General features: G+C 40.5%; 4 non-coding genes and 4 pseudogenes across 4 annotated transcripts; all 8 read left to right on the top strand.

The window, feature by feature from the left end:
- The first annotated feature begins 1,456 nt into the window (after positions 1-1,456).
- On the top strand, positions 1,457-1,575 carry LOC125002614. Its single transcript, XR_007111799.1, has one exon. It is a non-coding gene; the product is annotated as a 5S ribosomal RNA (ribosomal RNA).
- Positions 1,576-1,676: 101 nt separating this feature from the next.
- Positions 1,677-1,795, top strand: LOC125003216. Its single transcript, XR_007112080.1, has one exon. It is a non-coding gene; the product is annotated as a 5S ribosomal RNA (ribosomal RNA).
- A 13,537-nt stretch (positions 1,796-15,332) lies between these two features.
- On the top strand, positions 15,333-15,450 carry LOC125001778 (annotated as a pseudogene).
- A 3,057-nt stretch (positions 15,451-18,507) lies between these two features.
- LOC125002923 lies at positions 18,508-18,616 on the top strand (annotated as a pseudogene).
- Positions 18,617-18,717: 101 nt separating this feature from the next.
- Positions 18,718-18,836, top strand: LOC125001900 (annotated as a pseudogene).
- Positions 18,837-18,937: 101 nt separating this feature from the next.
- LOC125003298 lies at positions 18,938-19,056 on the top strand. Its single transcript, XR_007112157.1, has one exon. It is a non-coding gene; the product is annotated as a 5S ribosomal RNA (ribosomal RNA).
- A 101-nt stretch (positions 19,057-19,157) lies between these two features.
- Positions 19,158-19,276, top strand: LOC125003292. The gene has a single exon (XR_007112151.1). It is a non-coding gene; the product is annotated as a 5S ribosomal RNA (ribosomal RNA).
- Positions 19,277-19,377: 101 nt separating this feature from the next.
- LOC125002873 lies at positions 19,378-19,496 on the top strand (annotated as a pseudogene).
- The last annotated feature ends 423 nt before the right edge of the window (positions 19,497-19,919 follow it).

Raw genomic sequence — 19,919 nt, 5'->3', positions numbered from 1 at the left:
TGTTTGTCTTGGAACAGGCTAACCGGTTTTAGCACGTTGTGATGCTGCGAACTGGTACAGCGTTAAATAGTTGTACAACTACAAACTATAGCCGAAAGAGTCAACCTTAACATATTTGAGTGTTTATGCTCTAATGCTGGACTTTTTATGTGACGTGTATAAAAGATGTGATCTATGAAAATAAAAAAGACCCCAGTTAGTTGTCATTAGATGTACTGAATCACTTGAATCTTGAATTAGAGATAAGGCAGGACTATTTTACCTTATTCCCCGTGAGAAATGAAGGTTTTACAGACAATGCAAAATGATTAAAACAAACCAAAACCAAAGGAGAGAAACTATATAAAAGTAAATATGTTAAAGGTACAAAAAATAATTACATTACTACTATTTATTACTAATACTGATACAGTTGGTAGAAGAGTGGTAGTGGTGATTTTGGTTGCTCATGCCAAAATCTGACGACATATATTATCATATCAATAGTACCATCGGACGGCAGTGTTATAGTCTCACTATGTGACACTCAAGATTGAAAGGTGTTAATGACAACTTTGATCGAGGAACCTAAATGAAAACACAACCAGAGTAAGAGAAAAGAAAATTATCACAGAAAACAGAAGAAATTTGGAAAATCTTTCCCACACTCTCTCTTCCTAGCTCACTCCTCACAAAATTTACATAGAATGTGCCATAGAATGTTTTCCTTCATGATGTCATAGAATTCTGTCCTTTCATCAAATCTTTTCCTTTGGCCATGATGGCATAGAATCTTTGCCTTTGATCTTACTGAAAGTTTGTTTTTATACAAGCCTCTGTGGATCTGTACATTCTTTAGTGCTTCTCACAGTTACAAATTGACTGCAAGCAAGAAACGAACACACTTGAATAGAGCATGGTTCATTGATTTTCGTCCAAAGTTTTACAAAACATTTCCCGAATAACAAGCATCAATGGCAACCAACAAAACAGCAAAAAGAGCTAAATATCTCAGTAGGGAGCACTCTGGGAAATTGCCTGAAAGTGCAATCTTTCCTCAGAGAGGGCGGCTTTGAATTTTTTACCAAATGCTGCAAAAACCAACGAGAAAGTCGGCGTCAAAGTCAACAAGAGCCGTCCGGCAATTTTCAGACAGGCAAAAGTTGAAATTGATATGCTGAAATTGACATGCTGAAACAGCTGCGATGTCCGCATAGGTGATGATGATTGGCTAAGGTGCAGTAGGCCTTTCACGATAAGCCAATCTCAGGCAGTGTTCAGTTTAAACACAAATCACACCCAAACCCTGGTTGGACCGGGTCGCCTTGTTTTTCTCTCTGATTCATATCTACCTGTTACATTCTGACTCTACTTCCTGGCAGACTGCATCATTGTAGAAGCTTCAGCTCGAAAACAAAAATACATGCAATGATGATTTTGACCACTTATATATACTGCGTTTGTGACAGTTAACGTTGCTTACGGCCATACCACCCTGAACACGCCTGATCTCATCTGATCTCGGAAGCTAATCACTGTAGGGCCTGGTTAGTACTTGGATGGGAGACCGCCTGGGAATACCAGGTGCTGTAAGCTTTTCATTCTCATCAGGAGACATGGTAACATTTACATCATCAAAATACTTGCAATGATCATTTTGACCACTTATATATACTGCTTTAGTGACATTTGACATTGCTTACGGCCATACCAACCTGAACAAGCCCGATCTCGTCTGATCTCGGAAGCTAAGCGCGGTCGGGCCTGGTTAGTACTTGGATGGGAGACCGCCTGGGAATACTAGGTGCTGTAAGCCTTTCATTTTCATCAGGAGACATGGTAAATTTACTCAAAAAAATACATGCAATGATGTTTTGACCACTTATATGTCTGCGTTTTGACCGTTCCCGTTGTTAGGCCTCCACCCTGAACAGCCCTGATCTGTCTGATCTGGAAGCTATGCGCGTCGGGCCTGGTTAGTATTTGGGATGGGAACCGCCGGGGGAATCCCAGGTGCTGTAAGCTTTTCATTTTTTTTTAGGAGAATGGTAACTTTTACTCTCAAAATCATGCATTGATCATTTTGATCATTTATATACTGATTGTGACATTTGACTTGCTTATGGCCATACCAACTTAAAAACCGCCCGATCTCCTCTGATTCGGAAGCAAGCCGGTTGGGGCTGGTTAGTACTTGGATGGGAGCCGCCTGGAATACTAGGTGTGTAAGCCTTTCTTTTTCATCGGGGAGACTGGTAACTTAAACATAAACAAAATACTGCAATGATGATTTTAAAGCATTTTATTTACGGGTTTTTGTGACAGTTCCATGGTTAGGGCCCATCCCAAACCTAAAAAATCCCGATCTCGTCTGATCTCGGAAGCAAAGCATGGAGGCCCTGGTTAGTACTTGAAGGGGAGGCTCCCCCGGGGAATACAGGCCCTGTAAGCCTTTCTTTTTATCAGGGGACACAGGAACTTTTCCTATCTTTTACATGCATATTGTTTTTGGCCCTTTATATGTACCCTTTTGTGACTGAACCATACCCCCTCGTTAAGACGCCGTGTTTGTTTGTTCACTTGTTTTCAGTTTGAAATCTAACAGAATTAGGGGACCCCCCCTAGGTTTGTATAAAACAACTTTCAATAAGATAAAAGGGAAAAGTTTTATCCCTATGATCAAGGAAAACATTTATGACATCATCATCAAAAAAAAACAATTGAGGCATCATCAAAGGGGGACCCCCAGACGTCACCCCCTTTTTCATCCATCGTTTTTTTTTTATGTGCGTGAGATGCACGGAACTCGTATGGATGTAACGTTACCCCATTTGGCGGCATGTAGTCGCACGTGCGTCTGTCGTGCGCGAAAACAACACAACAAGAATTAGCCCAAATGCTCCATAACTGTGTGTAAGGTGTTTTTTAGCCTATCCACTTGTATAATCAATATGTTTGTGTCACGTTTTTGTTTAATCTGTGTGGCGATTCTTTATCGTATTTCCTTCTGAGGAAATAAAATGGTCTAGCGGGAATATTAACGCGCTACTTGGGGCTTTATACACAATGATTAAGTATCATGAAAAAGATTTCTTTTTGCGTTTTTTTGGGCAATACAGCAAACCCCAAAGTTGGGGTGGTAGCCGATTTTGTGCTGTCGAGATTTGTCATTAGAAATATTGCAAGTGGTTTCCTAACATTGCTTGTATTTTGCATCAATTTGTGTTGTCACAATTTAAAATGAGCCGAAAAAAAACGGGGCCTGTGGAGAAAAACCGTGGTCGTTAGCTACGGTGGAGTGGGGGAGCTAACTCGGGGCTAAGTTAACTGCAAAGGGCCAATTTCAATGTGTCAGAATGTGTTGTATGTATGTTAGATTTATTTTTTTATTTACCCTTTGTTTCCCTAGGAAGCAATTAAAAACAGTTTTCCCGGCTGTAGTTGTGTTGTAAATTTTTATTGCTGTAATTTTTCTGTTTGTTTTGGAACAGGTTTAACCGGTTTGCACGTTGTGATGCTGCCAATGGTACGGTTTAAAATAGTTGTACAACTACAACTATACCCAAAAGAGTAACTTAACATTTTTGAGTGTTTATGCTTAATGCTGGATTTTTTATGAGACATGTATAAAAGGTGATTATGAAAAAAAAAAAAGCCCCCAGTTAGTTGTTTTTTGTGTACTGAATCACTTGAATCTTGAATTAGAGATAAGGGGGGGACTATTTTCCCTTATTCCCGGGGGAGAAATGAAGGTTTTAAGACAATGCAAATGATAAAAAAAACCCAAAACCAAAATTGAGAAATATAAAAGTAATATGTTAAAGGTAAAAAAATAATTAATTATATATTTATTAAATCGTACAGTTGGTGAAGAGTGGTAGTGGTGATTTTGGTTGCTCTCCCAAAAATCTGACGACATATTTATCATATAATAGCACCATCGGACGGCTTTTTTGATCTCACATGTGACACTAAAGTTTTAAAAAGGTTTTAAAAAAACTTTGATCGAGGAACCTAAATAAAAACACAACCGAGTGGAAAAAAAGAAAATGATCACAGAAAACAGAAGAAATTTGGAAAATCTATCCCACACTCTCTCTCCCTAGCGCCCCCTAAAAAATTTACATAGAATGTGCCATGAAGTTTTCTTCATGATGTCATAGAATTCTGTCCTTTTCATCAAATCTTTTCCTTTGGCCATGATGGCATAGAATCTTTGCCTTTGTTTACTGAAAGTTTGTTTTATACAAGCCTCTGTGGATCTGTACATTCTTTAGTGCTTCTCAGAGTTACAAATTGCTGCAAGAAAGACAAGGAACACACTTAAATAGAGCATGGTTCATTGATTTTGCCCCAAAGTTTTACAAAACATTTCCCGAAAAAACAAGCATCAATGGAAAACCAAAAAAAACAGAAAAAGGCTAAATATCTCAGTAGGGGCACTCTGGGAAATTGCCTGAAAGTGCAATTTTTCCTCAGAGAGGGGCTTTTTAATTTGTTACCATTTTCATCAGGAGACATGGTAAATTTCATCATCAAAATACATGAAATGACTTTTTGAACACTTTATATGCTGCTTTCGTGATGTTGACATTGCTTACGGCCTACCAACCTGAACACGCCCAGGTCTGTAACCCTTTTCATTTTATCAGGGGCCGGAAAACATTTCCATCTCATAATACATGCAATATTGTTTTTGACCATTATATGTCCCGTTTTGTGATGCCCATCCCCCTGTAAGACGCCGTGTTTGCTTGTCTCGCTTGCTTTCAGTTTGAAAGTCTAAAGAATCTACGGACCCCCTGGTTTGTATAAAACAAACTTTAAATAAGATCAAAGGAAAAAAGATTCTTGCCATATGATAAAGGAAAACTTTTTCATGCATCATCATCAAAGGAAAAAAATTGGGACATCATCAAAGGAAGAACCCCCATGACGTCATCCCCCTGTTTACCCATGTTTCTTTTGTATGTGCGTGAGCATGCAGGAACTACTATGGATGAAACGTTACCCCATGTGGCCATGTAGTCGCCGGCTCTGTACAGGGCGCGAAACAACCAAAAAGAATTAGACCAACATGCTCCCATAACTGTGTGAAAGGGTTTGTTTAAGCTCTCCACATTGTAAAATCATATGTTTGTGTCACGTGTATTTAATCATGTGCGGTTGATTCTTATCTTTTTCCCCTCTGAGGTACTAATGGTCTGCTGGAACCTTGAACTGCGCCTTGGGCTTTATAACAATGATGTAAGTTTATGTAAATTAGTTCTTTTTTTGCGTTTTTTTCGGGCAAACGAAAACCCCCAACGTCTGAGGTGGCAGCCGAGTGTGCTGTCGAGATTTGTCATTAAAAATTTTTGCAAGTGGTTTCCTAACATTGCTTGTTTTTTTGCATCAATTTTGTGTTGTCCACAATTTAAACTGACGCCGAAAAAAAACGAGGCCCAGGGGAGAAAAAGTGGTCGTTGCCGGTGGGTGGGGGGAGCTAATACGGGGTAATTTAAAAGTGCTAAGGCCAATTTCAATGTGTCAGAATGTGTCGTATGTATGTTAGTATTTTATTTTATTTTAACCCTTTTTTTCCCTAGGCAAGAAATTTAAAGAACAGTTTTACGGCTGTAGTTGTGTTGTCTTTTTTATTGCTGTAAGTTTTCTGTTTGTCTTGGAAAAGGCTAACCGGTTTAGACGTTGTGATGCTCCCAACGGTTCAGCTTTAAAATATTTGTACAATACAAATTAGCCAAAGAGTCAACCTTAACATACCCCCCTGAACACGCCCTGATTGGGAAGCAAAGGGGTGGTTGGTACTTGGATGGGAGCCCGCCTGGGAATACAGGTGCTGTATGCTTTTCATTCTATCAGGGACATGGAAAAATTTACATCAACAAATAATGCAAGATGATTTTGCCACTTATATATACTGCGTTTTGGGACGTTACCATTGCTTACGGCCATACCCCCCTGAACACCCCTGATTCGTTGATCTGGGAAAACCCAAGCAGGGCCCGGGGGGGCCTGGTTAAATTTTGGATGGGAGACTCCCTGGGAATACCGGTGCTGAAAGCTTTTCTTTTCTCAGGAGACATGGTAACTTTTACTCATCAAAATACAGCAATGATCTTTTGAGACTTATATATATGCTTTGTGACATTTGCATTGCTTAGGGCCCCTACTAACCTAAACATCCCCGATCTTGTCGATCTCGGAAGCTAAGCACGGTGGGCCTGGTTGTTTTGGATTGGAGACGCCTGGGAATATAGGTTTTCTGAAACCTTTCATTTTCATCAGGGACATGGAAACATTTACATCTCAAAATACAGGAATGATGATTTTGCCACTTATATATACTGCGTTTGTGACATTTTACCATTGCTTATGCCATCCCCCCTAACACGCCTGATCTCGGAAAGCTATTCAGCGTCGGGCTGGTTAGTACTTGGATGGGAGCCCGCCGGGGAATACCAGGTGCTGAAAGTTTTCATTTTCATCAGGAGACAGGGGTAACTTTACATATCAAATACATGCAATGATCATTTGCCCACTTATATATACTGCTTTAGGGATTTTTTGACTTTTGCTTACGGCCTACCCCCTGAACAGCTTTGATCTGCTGATCTGGGAAAGCTAAGTCGGTCGGGCATTGTTGTTTTTGGGGACGAGAGACCGCCTGGGAATACCAGGGGCCGAAGCTTTTCATTTTCATCAGGGCAGGTAAATTTACATCATAAAAAATACATGAAATGTGTTTTTGCCCACTTATTTACTGCGTTAGGACAGATAATTTTGCTTAGGGCCATACCACCTGAACACGCCCGATGTGGGGTGGTGATTGCGAGGGGCGCAAATTTTCGAATTTGCCAGGACTGCCTGACTTCTCTGTGTATTTTTTTTCTTTGTTTTTGAAATCGGAATAGTTGTTTTATTTGATCTTTTGTGCTTATCGTCCCCGTTTTTTCCCCGCGGCTCTCGGGCGTTCGGGGGTTTTGTTTTTTTTTTTGCCCCCCAAAAAATTTTAAAATGTGAATAAAGGGGGAGGGAAAAGATACAATAAACCCCTCGATGCAAGGAATGGCTGAAAATACGAAAAAGTTTGAGAAGGAGCTGACGGTGGGGTGGAGGTGGAAGATACGAAATAAATCCGGTAATGGCCCGCTGAAAGGTGTAAAGAAGGAGTGGGGGGAAAAATTTTAGGTTTGTAAAATGAAGACGGAAAAGAAATTCAAAATCACGATGAAGGATGGTCCGGGGAAGGCAAAGTTGATTGATGGTATAAAAATAAATGGGTGCCAGTGATCGGACGTGACTAATGAACAGGGGACATGGTCGTCTCTTTCCTAAACTTCCCCCGTGTTCTGGGGGAAAGCACGAAAATGGAAAGACTTAATGAATGGGGGGTCCCCCCACTGTGGCAATTAAACGCCTTTTGTGGGCGGGCCAGACATTGCCGCGGCACGAGATTTTTAAGGTCCGATTAAAAGAGCAAGTAGATCGTTTGCATACTCCACAAATTTGAAACTATGAGGGGCGGGGAGTATTTCCTGTGTCCAGATAGAAAAACCCAAGTGTGCAAAAAATGCATCAAGCCGGGAAATCTTCAGGAATGCCGGGTTAAGTGTTTCAGGTGCGGAGAGAGTGGCCACTAGCAGGGAGTGCGCCGAGAGGGGGGGGACGGAGGAGGAGATGGGTGGGAAGTGGAGGAGAAAACGGACGCAACAACCACGACGGCGAAGGAGGCCAAGGTCAAACAGAGGCCCTGAAAGGGTGAGGAGGACATGGGGATCGAGGAAGAGGAGGATCCAAAAAATTTGGGGGGAAAAGGTGTGGTGGGGGAAGAACACCAGTGGACGGGGACAACAAGAACCAAATGGGAGGGTGGAGGGAAACCCGAACCCTGCTGCCAAAAAAGGAAAAGGAGAATGAAGAAAAGGGACCGAGGACTTTTTAAATGGACATAAAAGAAGGGGGAAGGAACGGAAAACCCAGATTGACAAAGATCTTTCAAAGATTTCAGAAAAAGCGGAAGGGGAGAAAGACAAAGAAAGAGAGGAGCGAAAAGGACCGAAATCCGGTATGTGTTGTTATTTTGGTTTAAATGTTTACTTTTTGGTTTCTATTTTTTTCGTTTTGTCTCATGGCAAAAATAACCTCTTTTAACGAAAATTGGGCTAAGAAATAAGAAAAAAATAAAAGAGCTTTATTTGCATACCGCAGCGTTTATATGTATTCAAGAAACAAATTGGGCGAGGACATAGTTAAAGAAATGAGGGGAGGAATGGAGGGGAGTATAATTATAATAATGGGGCTAAAAAAGAAAGGGGGGTAGCAATAATGATTAAAAAGGACTTTGTCGAAGACATAAAAGAGGTATATAGAGGAGACGGGGAAAATTTTTGGGTGATAAAATTTTTAAAATATAGAGAAATAGAATTCAGATTAATAAATATATACTTTCCCAAAATATAGAAAAAGATAGTGTTGCATTTTAGAGAATTTAAAAAAATATAATCGCAGGGAAGTGTTTTATGTTGGGGATTCAATATAAAATGTAGTCTTTCTGATGTAGGTAAGGGGAAATTTGTTTTTAGAGGGGAAAGATCGAAAAAAACATGCTGTCCGAGCTGATGAAAAAAAAAGGGGCTTATGATGCATGGAGAGAAGAAAATCAGAGAAGAGAGAATACAAAAGGGGGCCCGATGAGAGATGGGGTTTAAAAAAAAAAGTAGATGTTTTTGGTGTTGGTGCAAAGTGCATTTTTGGGTACATCGACAAAAAGGCATCAAAAAATAGCTTCAGGACCGATGGGGTCTTTTTTCGAATTAAGGTGGAGAAAAAGAAGAGATAGGAGGAGGGATGTGGATTTTAAACGCAGGATTTTTTGAAGAGAGGAGTAAAAGATAAGTTTTGGGGATTTGCTAGCCCGAGGAATAGGAGAGAGGAGTGTAAAAAGAAAATGACAGGCTAACGCAGCATAGGGGACGATGGGAAAAAGTTAAAAAAACTTAATTAAAAAAATTGTATTAGATATGTAAAAAAAGAAAAGGGAAAAATGATGAAGGAGGAAAAGGCTCTGAAACAAAAATTGGGGAGAGTTAAGTAGAGCGACATTGAGGGGGTTATAATAAAAACAATTATTTGGAGGCAAAGATAAAGTTAGAGAGGTTTGGGGGAAGGAGAAATGTAGAGGAGCGTTCTGAAAAGTAAAGCAAAATTTATGCATTAAAAGGTGAAAGGTGCACAGGATTTTTTTGGGGTTAGAGAAAAAAAAACAGAATAAAAACATAAAGGAAATTAATGAAAAAAAACGGAGAGAAGATAGTGATTATGGGAATTTGGAAAGGGTACAAGAATTTTATGGGACTCTATAAGAAAGGGGAATAGTCAAGGAAAGCATAGATGAAGTGTGGAAAGTGTAAAAAGGGAAAAACTGAGTGAAGAGGATAGGGAAGGGCTGATGAGACATAAATGAGAAGGAGGTGATAGGGCCTGGGGATTGAAAAGTGGAAAGAGTCCAGGAAGTGATGGGATGGGGGATGAATGGTACAAAGCGTAAAAAAAATGAGGTAGCGAAAATTCTGGTGATGTTTTAAAGGGGGATGGAAAAAAAAGGGCAAGTGAGAAAGGATGGGGGGGGGGGTTTTTTATAGCAATAACATAAAAAAAGAAAGGAAGTGGTTAGTTTTAAAAAACTAAGGCAATTTAGTTTGCTAAATACAGATTATAAGATACTAACAAAAGTCCTGGCAAATAGGTTGAAGGGAGTGATAGGGAACATAGTACAAAACCGCGAGTTACAGCTCCCCGGAAGAGACATAGCAGACAAAAATGCCAAAATCGAGATTCAATAAACATATGAAAGAGGATGGGAAAGGGGGAGAGGGGGGGAATAGTTTGGGAAATAAGGCCTTTGATAGGTGACCACAGTTCCGTTTAGAGTATGGAGAAGTTGGGTTGGGGGGAGAGGATGGGGGGAGGGTAAAGAGGGTATGACAGGCAAGAGCCGAGTGAAGGTAAACGGTGTTTGACAAACCTTTTCGATGTGGAGAGATCGTGAGACGGGGGTGCCCCCTGTCAGCCTACTGTTGCAATAGTTTTTGAGCCCCCCTGGGTGCTGATCAAAATGACCAGGAGGGAAAGGTGTTCAGTTGCCTATGGAGGGACTGGTCATCAATCAATTGCAGACGACACAAACTATTGGTCAGGGACAACAACGTGTAAAAAAGGGTTTGGGGCAAAGATAATAGAAAATATGGACGGGATAGGAGAAAAATCAAAAAATAAAAGGTTGTCTTGGGGGTAGAGAGGTGAAATGGGTTAAGGTGGAGGAGAAATAAGATTTTGGGGGGTGTCTGGGGGGGGAGAAAATAAAATGAAAGGAGGTGTTTTTAATAAAAAAAAAACCAGTTGTAATAGGGGAGGGGGGGAAAAACTAAATGGGAAATGATGGGGGGTAAAATTTTTTACTATTTGTGTTTATTGGGAGGGTTTTAAAGGGGGGGGATAATTGAAAAAAAACTTTTGGTTTTTAAAGGGGGGGAAAAAGGGGGTTGGAAAAAAACTTTGATGGGAAAAAAAAAGGGGGGGAATAAGATTTAAAGGGGGGGGGTAAAAGAACGACCCAAAATACATGGAGGTGGTTTGAACTATGGTGGAAGGAGTTTTTAAAGGAAATATGTGGATGAATGGGGGGTGGGTGACTAGGGTTTGTTTAGGGGTTTCAAACAATCAATGACATTTAAAAATCCCAGAGTTTTACAGGGGGGTGTTTAAAGCGTGGAGAAAATTTTACCAAAAGTAGAATATGGTGTGATGGGTTGAAATGTTTGTTTAACTACCCCTTTTTTCTCAAAGAGAAATTTAAATTTAATAATAAAAGTCTGTATGAGCCCAATTCTGGTGGCAAAAAATTTAAAAAAGTCAAGGATATTATTTATGAGGTCATCCCGGGGTTTTTGAGATTGAATTGGGATTTATGATTCTGTGAATGATTTTGTGGATGGGGGAAACAAAGAAAAAGTTTTAGCCGAATTTTTAAACCCGGTTAAAGTAGTATACCTCTGGAATGGCAAACTTATTAAAAGAGACTGTGTGATTAAGCAAGACAAGCGTACACCCCAAAAGTATGTGATTGAAAAAAAGAAGAAATGCCTCTTTGAAAATGTGAAGTTTTAAAAAGGGATAGAAAGGTTTAAAAGTGATGTGATAAAAGAGCCAGCAGCAGAGAAAGTTTGGGCTGGGTGTTCAAGATTTTGGGTGTTAAGAAGTTGGTTAATGGGAACATAAAATTAACAGTATAGAGTGTGAAAAAACGAATTTTTCCCTTTTAAAACTAAAGAATTATAAGAATGTGGTGTTTCATAAAATAATAATGCTGTAAATGCAATGTGTGATGTAGTAAAAGTGGCCCTGAGGTTTTTTGAAATTTTTTTTAGATTGTTTTTTAGTTAGTTGATTTCTTTGATTTCCTGAAAAAACTTTTTGGGAACATTTGGGGACTTTGGGGTCAGAGCTGAAAGGGGGGGGGGGAGGAAATCTTTCTGTTTTGGGTTTTCTTGAAAAGAAAAAAAACTGTGAAAATTTTTGGTTTTTTTTAAATACACTTTTAGCCCGCCGATTGGCGGTTGTATATAGAAGGAATTTTGTCATTTTGAAGGGGAAAAAGTACAAAATTTAAAAATTTGTTTTTAAAACAATAATTTAAAAGAGATTTGAACTGAACTGCAAGTTGGGGGGAGGGGGGGTGAGAGAATTTTTCATGAGTGGGGAAAAAGTTTATTTTGATGGCGAAAAAGGGGGGAAGTTTTATTTTAATTGGTGAGAGTTGGATTTTACTTTTTATTTAGTTTTATTTTTGATTTTTTTTTTTTGATCATTCATGAGAAAATATGAAGGTTTGTTTTTTTTTTGATCTATGTGCAAAAGTTGACGTGCGTGTAAATTTGTGATTGAAGGGCTAATAAAAAAAAAAAAAAAAAAAAAAAAAAAAAAAAAAAAAAAGAACCGCCCCGATCTCGGAAATAAGGTGTAGGGCCCCGGTTAGTACTTGGATGGGAGACGGCCCCGGGAAAAACCAGGTGCTTAGCTTTTCATTCTCATCAGGGGGAATGGTAAAAATTTTCGTCACAAAAAAAATGCAAAGTATTTTGACCACTTTTATACTGGTTTGTGCAGTTTAAAGTTGCTTACTGCCTAACATCCTGAACGGGGCTGATTATTTTGGGCTCCCAAAATTAAGCAGTGTAGCGCTTTGTTAGTACTTGGTGGGGGCCGCCTGTGAATACTAGATGCTGTAAGCCTTTTATTTTTTTTCAGGACACTGGTAACATTTACACATCAAAATACTGCAAAGATGATTTTGACCACTTATATTATGCGTTTGGACAGCCCATGCTTCGGCCATAACATCCTGAACAGCCTGATCTCGTCTGTTTCGGAAGTAAGCAGTGTAGGGCCCGGTTAGTCTTGGTGGGGACCCCCTGGGAATACTGGTGCTGTAAGCCCTTTTATTTTCATCAGGGACATGGTAATATTTACATCATCAAAATACATGCAAAGATGATTTTGACCCCTTATATATATGGTTTGTGACAGTTACCATTGCTTAGGCCTACCACCCTGAAACGGTGATCTCGTTGATTCGGAAGCTAAGCCGGCGGGCCTGGTTAGTACTTGGATGGGAGACCCCCTGGGAAAACCCCGTTGCTCAAAACTTTTTTATTCCCATCAGGGGAAAATGGTAAAATTTCTTTCAAATACTCAATGATGTTTTGATACTTATTATACTGCTTTAGTGACATTTTACATTGCTTACGGCCATCCCAACCCGAAAACGCCCCATCTTTTGACTCGGAAAAATAGCGCGGGGGCGGGCCTGTTTAGTCTTGGTGGGGACCGCCCTAGGGGAATACTAGGTGCCCGTAAGCCTTTTTTTCTTCAGGAGCTGGTAAACATTTTACCTAATCAAAAATAATGCAATGATCTTTTGTCCTATATAAACTGCCCCCGGGGGGGGGGGGGGGGGGGGGGGGGTTTGTGGAAAAGTTACATTTTTTCTTTTTCGGCCATTCCACCTGAAACGCCTGGGGATCTCATCTTTCTCGGAGCTAGGGCCTGGTTAGTTCTGGATGGGGGTTTTCCCCCGGGGATTAAGGTGTCGTAAGCTTTTTTTCATAGGGAGACTTTTTGGGAACTTTTTACATCATCAAAAATACATGCAATGTCATTTTGATCATTTTATATACTGGTTTTTGAAGTACCTTTGCTTTGGGGCCCTTTCCCTGAACCGCTGATTCATTTGATTAAAGAAGCTTTGGGGGGCCCGGTTAGTACTTGGATGGGAACCGCCTGGGGAAAACAGTGCTGTAAGCCTTTCATTTTTTTTCGGGGCCATGGGGAAAAATTTAATCATCAAATAATGCAATGATATTTTACCATTTTTTTACTGCGTTTGTGACCAGTTTTCCATTGCTTTTCGGCCCTTTTAACCACCCTGAACACGCGTATCTCGTTTCTATTCTCGGGAAATAAGCACGGTCGGGGCTGGTTAGTACTTGGATGGGGGAGACCGCTGGGAATACCCGTTGCTCAAAGTTTTATTCCCATCAGGGACATGGTAAAATTTCTCATCAAAAAACATGCAATGATGATTTTGATCACTTTTTTATACTGCTTTAGTGAATTTGACTTGCTTACGGCCCTACCAAAATGAAAAGCCCGTCTCGTTTTATCTCGGACGCCCCAAGCACGGTTGGGCCCAGTTAGTATTTGGGTGGGAGACCGCCCCGCGAATATAGGTGCTGTAAGTCTTTATTTTATCAGGAGGGCATGATAACATTTAATCATCAAAATACATGCAATGATGGGTTTTGACCATTTTTATACTGCGTTTGTGACAGTTTCCATTTCTTACGGCCATACCCCCCGCCTGATTTTCGTCGATTCGGAAAACTAAGCGTGTAGGGCCTGGTTAGTACTTGGATAGGTGACCCCTGGGATACCCGGTCTGTAAATTTCTTCTCTCAGGAGCATGGTAACATTTACATCATCAAAATACATGCAAAGTCATTTTGACCACTTATATATCTGCTTTTGTGACATCTGACATTGCTTTCTGCCTACCAACCCGAAAACTCCTGTCTCGTCTGATCTCGGAAGCTAAGGCGGTGGGCATGGTTTGTACTTGGGTGGGAGACCCCTGGAATACCAGGTGCTGTAAGCTTTTCATTTTTCTGGAGATGGTAAAATTTACATCATCAAAAAAATGCAATGATGATTTTGACCCCTTTATATTCTGCGTTTGTGAAGGTACCTTTCTTAGGCCATACCACCCCGAACACGCCTGATCTGTCTGATCTCGGAAGCTAAACAGTGTAGGGTGGTTAGTATTGGATGGGTGACCGCCTGGGGAATACCCGGTGCTGTAAGCTTTTCATTTCATCAGGAACTTTTGGGACATTTAATATCAAAATTATGCAATGATCATTTTATCACTTTTATCTGCTTTAGTGACTTTGACATTGCTTACGCCATACCCAAATGAACACGCCCCCATCTCGTTGTCTGGAAGCTAAGCGCGGTCGGGCCTGGTTGTACTTTTTATGGGAGACCCCCCCCCTTGGGGAAAACCAGGGCTTGCTTTTTTTTTTTATTTTTCATCAGGGGACATGGGAAAATTTACATCATCAAATACATGCAAAAGATGTTTTTCCCCTTTTATTTAATGGTTTGTGACGTTATCATTGCTTTCGACCTACCCCCCTGAAAACGCCTGATCTCGTCTGATTCGGAAGCTAAGCAGTGTAGGGGGCCCGGTTAGTACTTGGATGGGGGCAGCCTGGGAATACCAGGTGCTTTAAGCTTTTCATTTCATCAGGAGCATGGTAAATTTACATCATCAAAAACTTTCAATGATGTTTTGACCACTTTATATACTGCGTTTGGACGTTAAGTTACTTCGGCCATCCCCCTGAAAAAGCGATCTCCCAAGTTAAGCAGTGTCGGGCCCGGTTTGTATTGGTTTGGGGGACCGCCCTTAAATATGATGCTGTAAGCCCTTTTATTTTCTCAGGAGACATGGTAAATTACATCATAAAAAACATGCAGATGATTTTGACCATTTATATTTCTGGTTTGTGACTGTCCCATTGCTTACGGCCCTAAATCCTGAAAAACCGCCTGATTGTTGATCTCGGAAGCTAAACAGGTGGGCCCCCGGTTTGTACTTGGAGGGAGACCCCCTGGGGAAAACCAGGGCTGTAAGCTTTTTCTCCATCAGGAGACATGGTAACATTTACATATCAAAAAAAATGCAAAGTGTTTTGACCACTTTTTATATACTGCTTTGTAAATTTGACATCGCTTACGGCCATACCAACCTGAGCACGCCCGATCTTTTCTGATCTCGGAAGCTAAGCACGGTTGGGCCTGGTTAGTACTTGGATGGGGGACCCCCTGGAAAAACCGGTGCTGTAAGCTTTTTATTTTCATCAGGGACTGGTAACATTTAATCATCAAAAAAAAATTTCAATGTTTATTTTGACCACTTTATATACGCGTTTTTTGACATCACCCTTGCTTACGGCCTTACCCCCCGACCGCCTGATCTCGTCTGATCTCGGAAGCTAAGCTTGTGGGCCTGGTTTGACTTGGGTGGGGCGACCCCTGGGAATACCAGGGCTGTAAGCTTTTCTTTTTCTCAGGAGACATGGTAAATTTACTCATCAAAAAACATGAAATGATGATTTTGATCACTTTTATATGCTTTGTGCATTTGACTTGCATCGGCCATCCAACCTGAAAAAGCCCCATCTCGTTGATTCGGAAATAGCACGGTCGGCCCTGGGTGTACTTGGATGGGAGACTGCCTGGGGAATACCAGGTGCTGTAAAACTCTTCATCTATCAGGAGACATGGGAACATTTTAAACACAAAAAACATGCAATGATGATTTTGACCACTTATTTATACTGCGTTTGTGACAGTTTAAGTTGCTTACGGCCTACCATCCGAACCGCCTGAGTTTCAGTTTGAAAGTTAAAAGAAACTACGGCCCACCTAGATTTGTATAAAACAAACTTTCAAAAAGATAAAACAAAAATTCTATGCCCTCATGATCAAAGGGAAAAAATTTCATGACATCATCATCAAAAAAAAACAATTGAGGCATCTCAAAGTAAGAATCCATGACGTCTTCGCCCTGTTTATCCATCGTTTCTTTTGTATGTGCGTGAGCATGCACAAAACTACATATGGGGTAACGTTACTCCCTGTGTGCGCATGTAGTCGCAGTGCGTCTGTACCGTGCGGAAAACAACACACAAAAATTAGGGGCCCAAAATCTCCCTTAAACTGTGTGTAAAAGGTTGTTTAAGCCTATCCACATTGTATATCAATATGTTTGTGTCCGTGTGTTTAATCATGTGCGGTGATTCTTTATCGTATTTCCTTCTGAGGGACTAAAGGTTAGCTGGAAACCTATTTAAAAGCGCTACTTGTGGCTTTACTACACAAAAGGGGAAATATTATGTAAATGATTTCTTTTTTTCGTTTCTTTTGGGGAATCAGCAAACCCCAACGTCTGGGTGGTGCCCACGTGTGCTGTCGAGATTTGTATTAGAAATATTGAAAAATGGGTTTCCCAAAATTGCTTGTATTTTTTCATCAATTTGCTGTTGTCCACATTTTTAACTGAGCCGAAATAAACGAGGCCCGTGGAGATAACGTGGTCGTTTGTATAAAGGGGGGTGGGGGGCTAACTACGGGGCTAAAGTTAACGTGAAGGCCAATTTTAATGTGTCAGAATGTGTCTGTATGTATGTTAGTTTTTTTTTTTTATTTAACCCTTTTTTTACCTAGGCAAGCAATTAAGAATTTTTTTCCGGCTGTAGTTGTGTTGCATTTATATTGTGTAATTTTTTGTTTGTCTTGGGAAAGATAACCGGCAGGACTATTTTACGTTATTACCCCTGGAGAAATGAAGGTTTTTTTCAGACAATGCAAAATGTAAAAAAAAAAAAACCAAACGGGGGAAAAAATACATAAAAGTAATATGTTAAGGGACAAAAATAATTTTCATTTTACTACTATTTATTTCTAATACTGATCAGTTTGGGAGAAGAGTGGTAAGGTGATTTTGGTTGGTCATGCCAAAAAGCGACATATATTATCATTCAATAGTACCTGCCGGCAGGGTTTTAGATCTCACTATGTGCACTCAAAATTGAAAGGGTTAAAGAAAAATTTGATCGAGGAACCTAAATGAAAACACAACCAAAGGGGGAGAGAAAAAAAAATTATCACAGAAAAAAGAAGAAATTTGGAAAAATTTTTCCCCCATCTCTCTTCCTATCGCACTTTCCCCCAAAATTTTTAAAAGAATGTGCCCTAGAAAAGTTTCCTTCATGATGTCATAGAAATTTTGTCCCTTTATCAAAACTTTTCCTTTGGCCCTGATGGCATGAATCTTTGCCTTTGATTTACTGAAAATTTTTTTTTACAAGCCTCTGTGGATTGTCATTCTTTAGTGCTTTCGAGTTACAAAATTTACTGCAAGAAGACAAAGGGAAAACACTTGAATAGGCATGGTTCATTTATTTTGTCCAAAAATTTTACAAAACATTTCCCGAATAACAAGCATCAATGGCAACCAACAAAACAGCAAAAGGTGAATATTGTAGGGACAGTCTGGGAAATTGCCTGAAAGTGCAATTTTCCTCAGAGGGGCTACTTTGAATTTGTTACCCAAAAGCTGTAAAAAACATTTGAAAGTCTGGTCAAAGTCAACAAGAGCCCTCGGCAATTTTTAGGGGCAAAAAGTTGAAAATGATTGTGAAATTGACATGCTGAAACAGGCGACGTCCGCTAGGTGATTGATTTGGGTAAGGGCAGTAGCCTTTCACGATAAGCCCTTATCAGGCAGTGTTCAGTTTAAAAACAAATCACACCCAAACCCTGGTTTTTACCGGGCACCTTTTTTCTCTCTGGGTTCATATCTACCTGTTACATTCTGCTTACTTCCCGGAGACTGTATCTTGTAGAAGCTTCAGCTCAAAAAAAAAATACATGCAATGATGATTTTGACCACTTATATATACTGCGTTTGTGAAAGTTAAAATTGCTTTCGGCCCCTACCACCCTGAACACGCCCTGATCTCGTTTGATCTCGGAAACCAAGCAGGTGGGCCTGGTTAGTACTTGGATGGGAGGGCCGCCCGGGAAAACCCGGTGCTGTAAGCTTTTCATTTTCTCGGAGACATGTAAATTTATATCATCAAAATAATGAAATGATCTTTTGCCATTTTATGTGCTTTGTGATGTTTGACATTGCTTTCGGCCTACCACCCGAACACGCCCCATCTCGGAAGCTAAACACGGTCGGCCTGGTTAGTACTTGGTGGGGGAAACCCCCTGGGAATCCAGTTGCTGTTTTGCTTTTCATTTTCATCTGGAGGCATGGTAACATTTACATCATCAAAATACATGCAATGATGATTTTGACCACTTATATATACTGCATTTGTGACAGTTAAAGTTGCTTACGGCCATACCACCCTGAACATGAGTGATCTCGGAAGCTAAGCAGTGTCGGGACTCGTTAGTACTTGGATGGGAGACCGCCTGGGAATACCAGTTGCTGTAAGCTTTTCATTCTCATCAGGAGACATGGTAACATTTACATCATCAAAATACATGCAATGATCATTTTGACCACTTATATATACTGCTTTAGTGACATTTAACGTTGCTTACGGCCATACCAACCTGAACAAGCCCGATCTCGTCTGATCTCGGAAGCTGAGCACGGTCGGTCCTGGTTAGTACTTGGATGGGAAACCGCCTGGGAATACTAGGTGCTGTAAGCCTTTCATTTTCATCAGGAGACATGGTAACATTTACATCATCAAAATACATGCAATGATGATTTTGACAACTTATATATACTGCATTTGTGACAGTCACCTTTGCTTATGGCCATACCACCCAGAACACGCCTGATCTCGTCTGATCTCGGAAGCTAAGCAGTGTAGTGCCTGGTTAGTACTTGGATGGGAGACCGCCTGGGAATACCAGGTGCTGTAAGCTTTTCATTTTCATCAGGAGACATGGTAACATTTATATCATCAAAATACATGCAATGATCATTTTGAGCACTTATATATACTGCTTTAGTGACAGCTAGCGTTGCTTACGGCCATACCAACCTGAACACGCCTGATCTCGTCTGATCTCGGAAGCTAAGCACGGTCGGGCCTGGTTAGTACTTGGATGGGAGACCGCCTGGGAATACTAGGTGCTGTAAGGCTTTCATTTTCATCAGGAGACATGGTAACATTTACATCATCAAAATACATGCAATGATCATTTTGACCACTTATATATACTTCTTTTGTGACTGACAAAATTGTTTAAGGGCATACCACACTGAACACACCCAGTGTCATCTGATCTCGGAAGTTTAGCAGGGTCGGGCGTGGTTAGTACTTGAATGGGAGACCGCCTGGGAATACTAGGTGCTGTAAGCCTTTCATTTTCATCAGGAGACATGGTAACATTTACATCATCAAAATACATGCAATGATGTAAGTACTTGAGATCAGACGAGATCGGGCGTGTTCAGGTTGTTATGGCCGTAAGCAATGTCAAATGTCACTAAAGCAGTATATATAAGTCGTCAAAATGATCATTGCATGTATTTTGATGATGTAATGAAGGCAAAGATTCTATGCCATCATGATCAAAGGAAAACATTTCATGACATCATCATCAAAGGAAAACAATTGAGGACATCATCAAAGGAAGACATCCCATGACGTCATCGCCCTGTTTCATCCATGTGCGTGAGCATGCACGGAACTACTATGGATGTAACGTTTACTCCATGTGCGCGCATGTAGTCGCACGTGCGTCTGTACGTGCGCGTAAACAACACACAAGAATTAGACCAA

The sequence above is a fragment of the Mugil cephalus genome, chromosome 23, assembly GCF_022458985.1.
Source record: "Mugil cephalus isolate CIBA_MC_2020 chromosome 23, CIBA_Mcephalus_1.1, whole genome shotgun sequence".
NCBI lineage: Eukaryota > Metazoa > Chordata > Actinopteri > Mugiliformes > Mugilidae > Mugil > Mugil cephalus.
The sequence above is the reverse complement of the archived record's forward strand: the minus strand, read 5'-3'. Positions and strand labels throughout refer to the sequence as shown.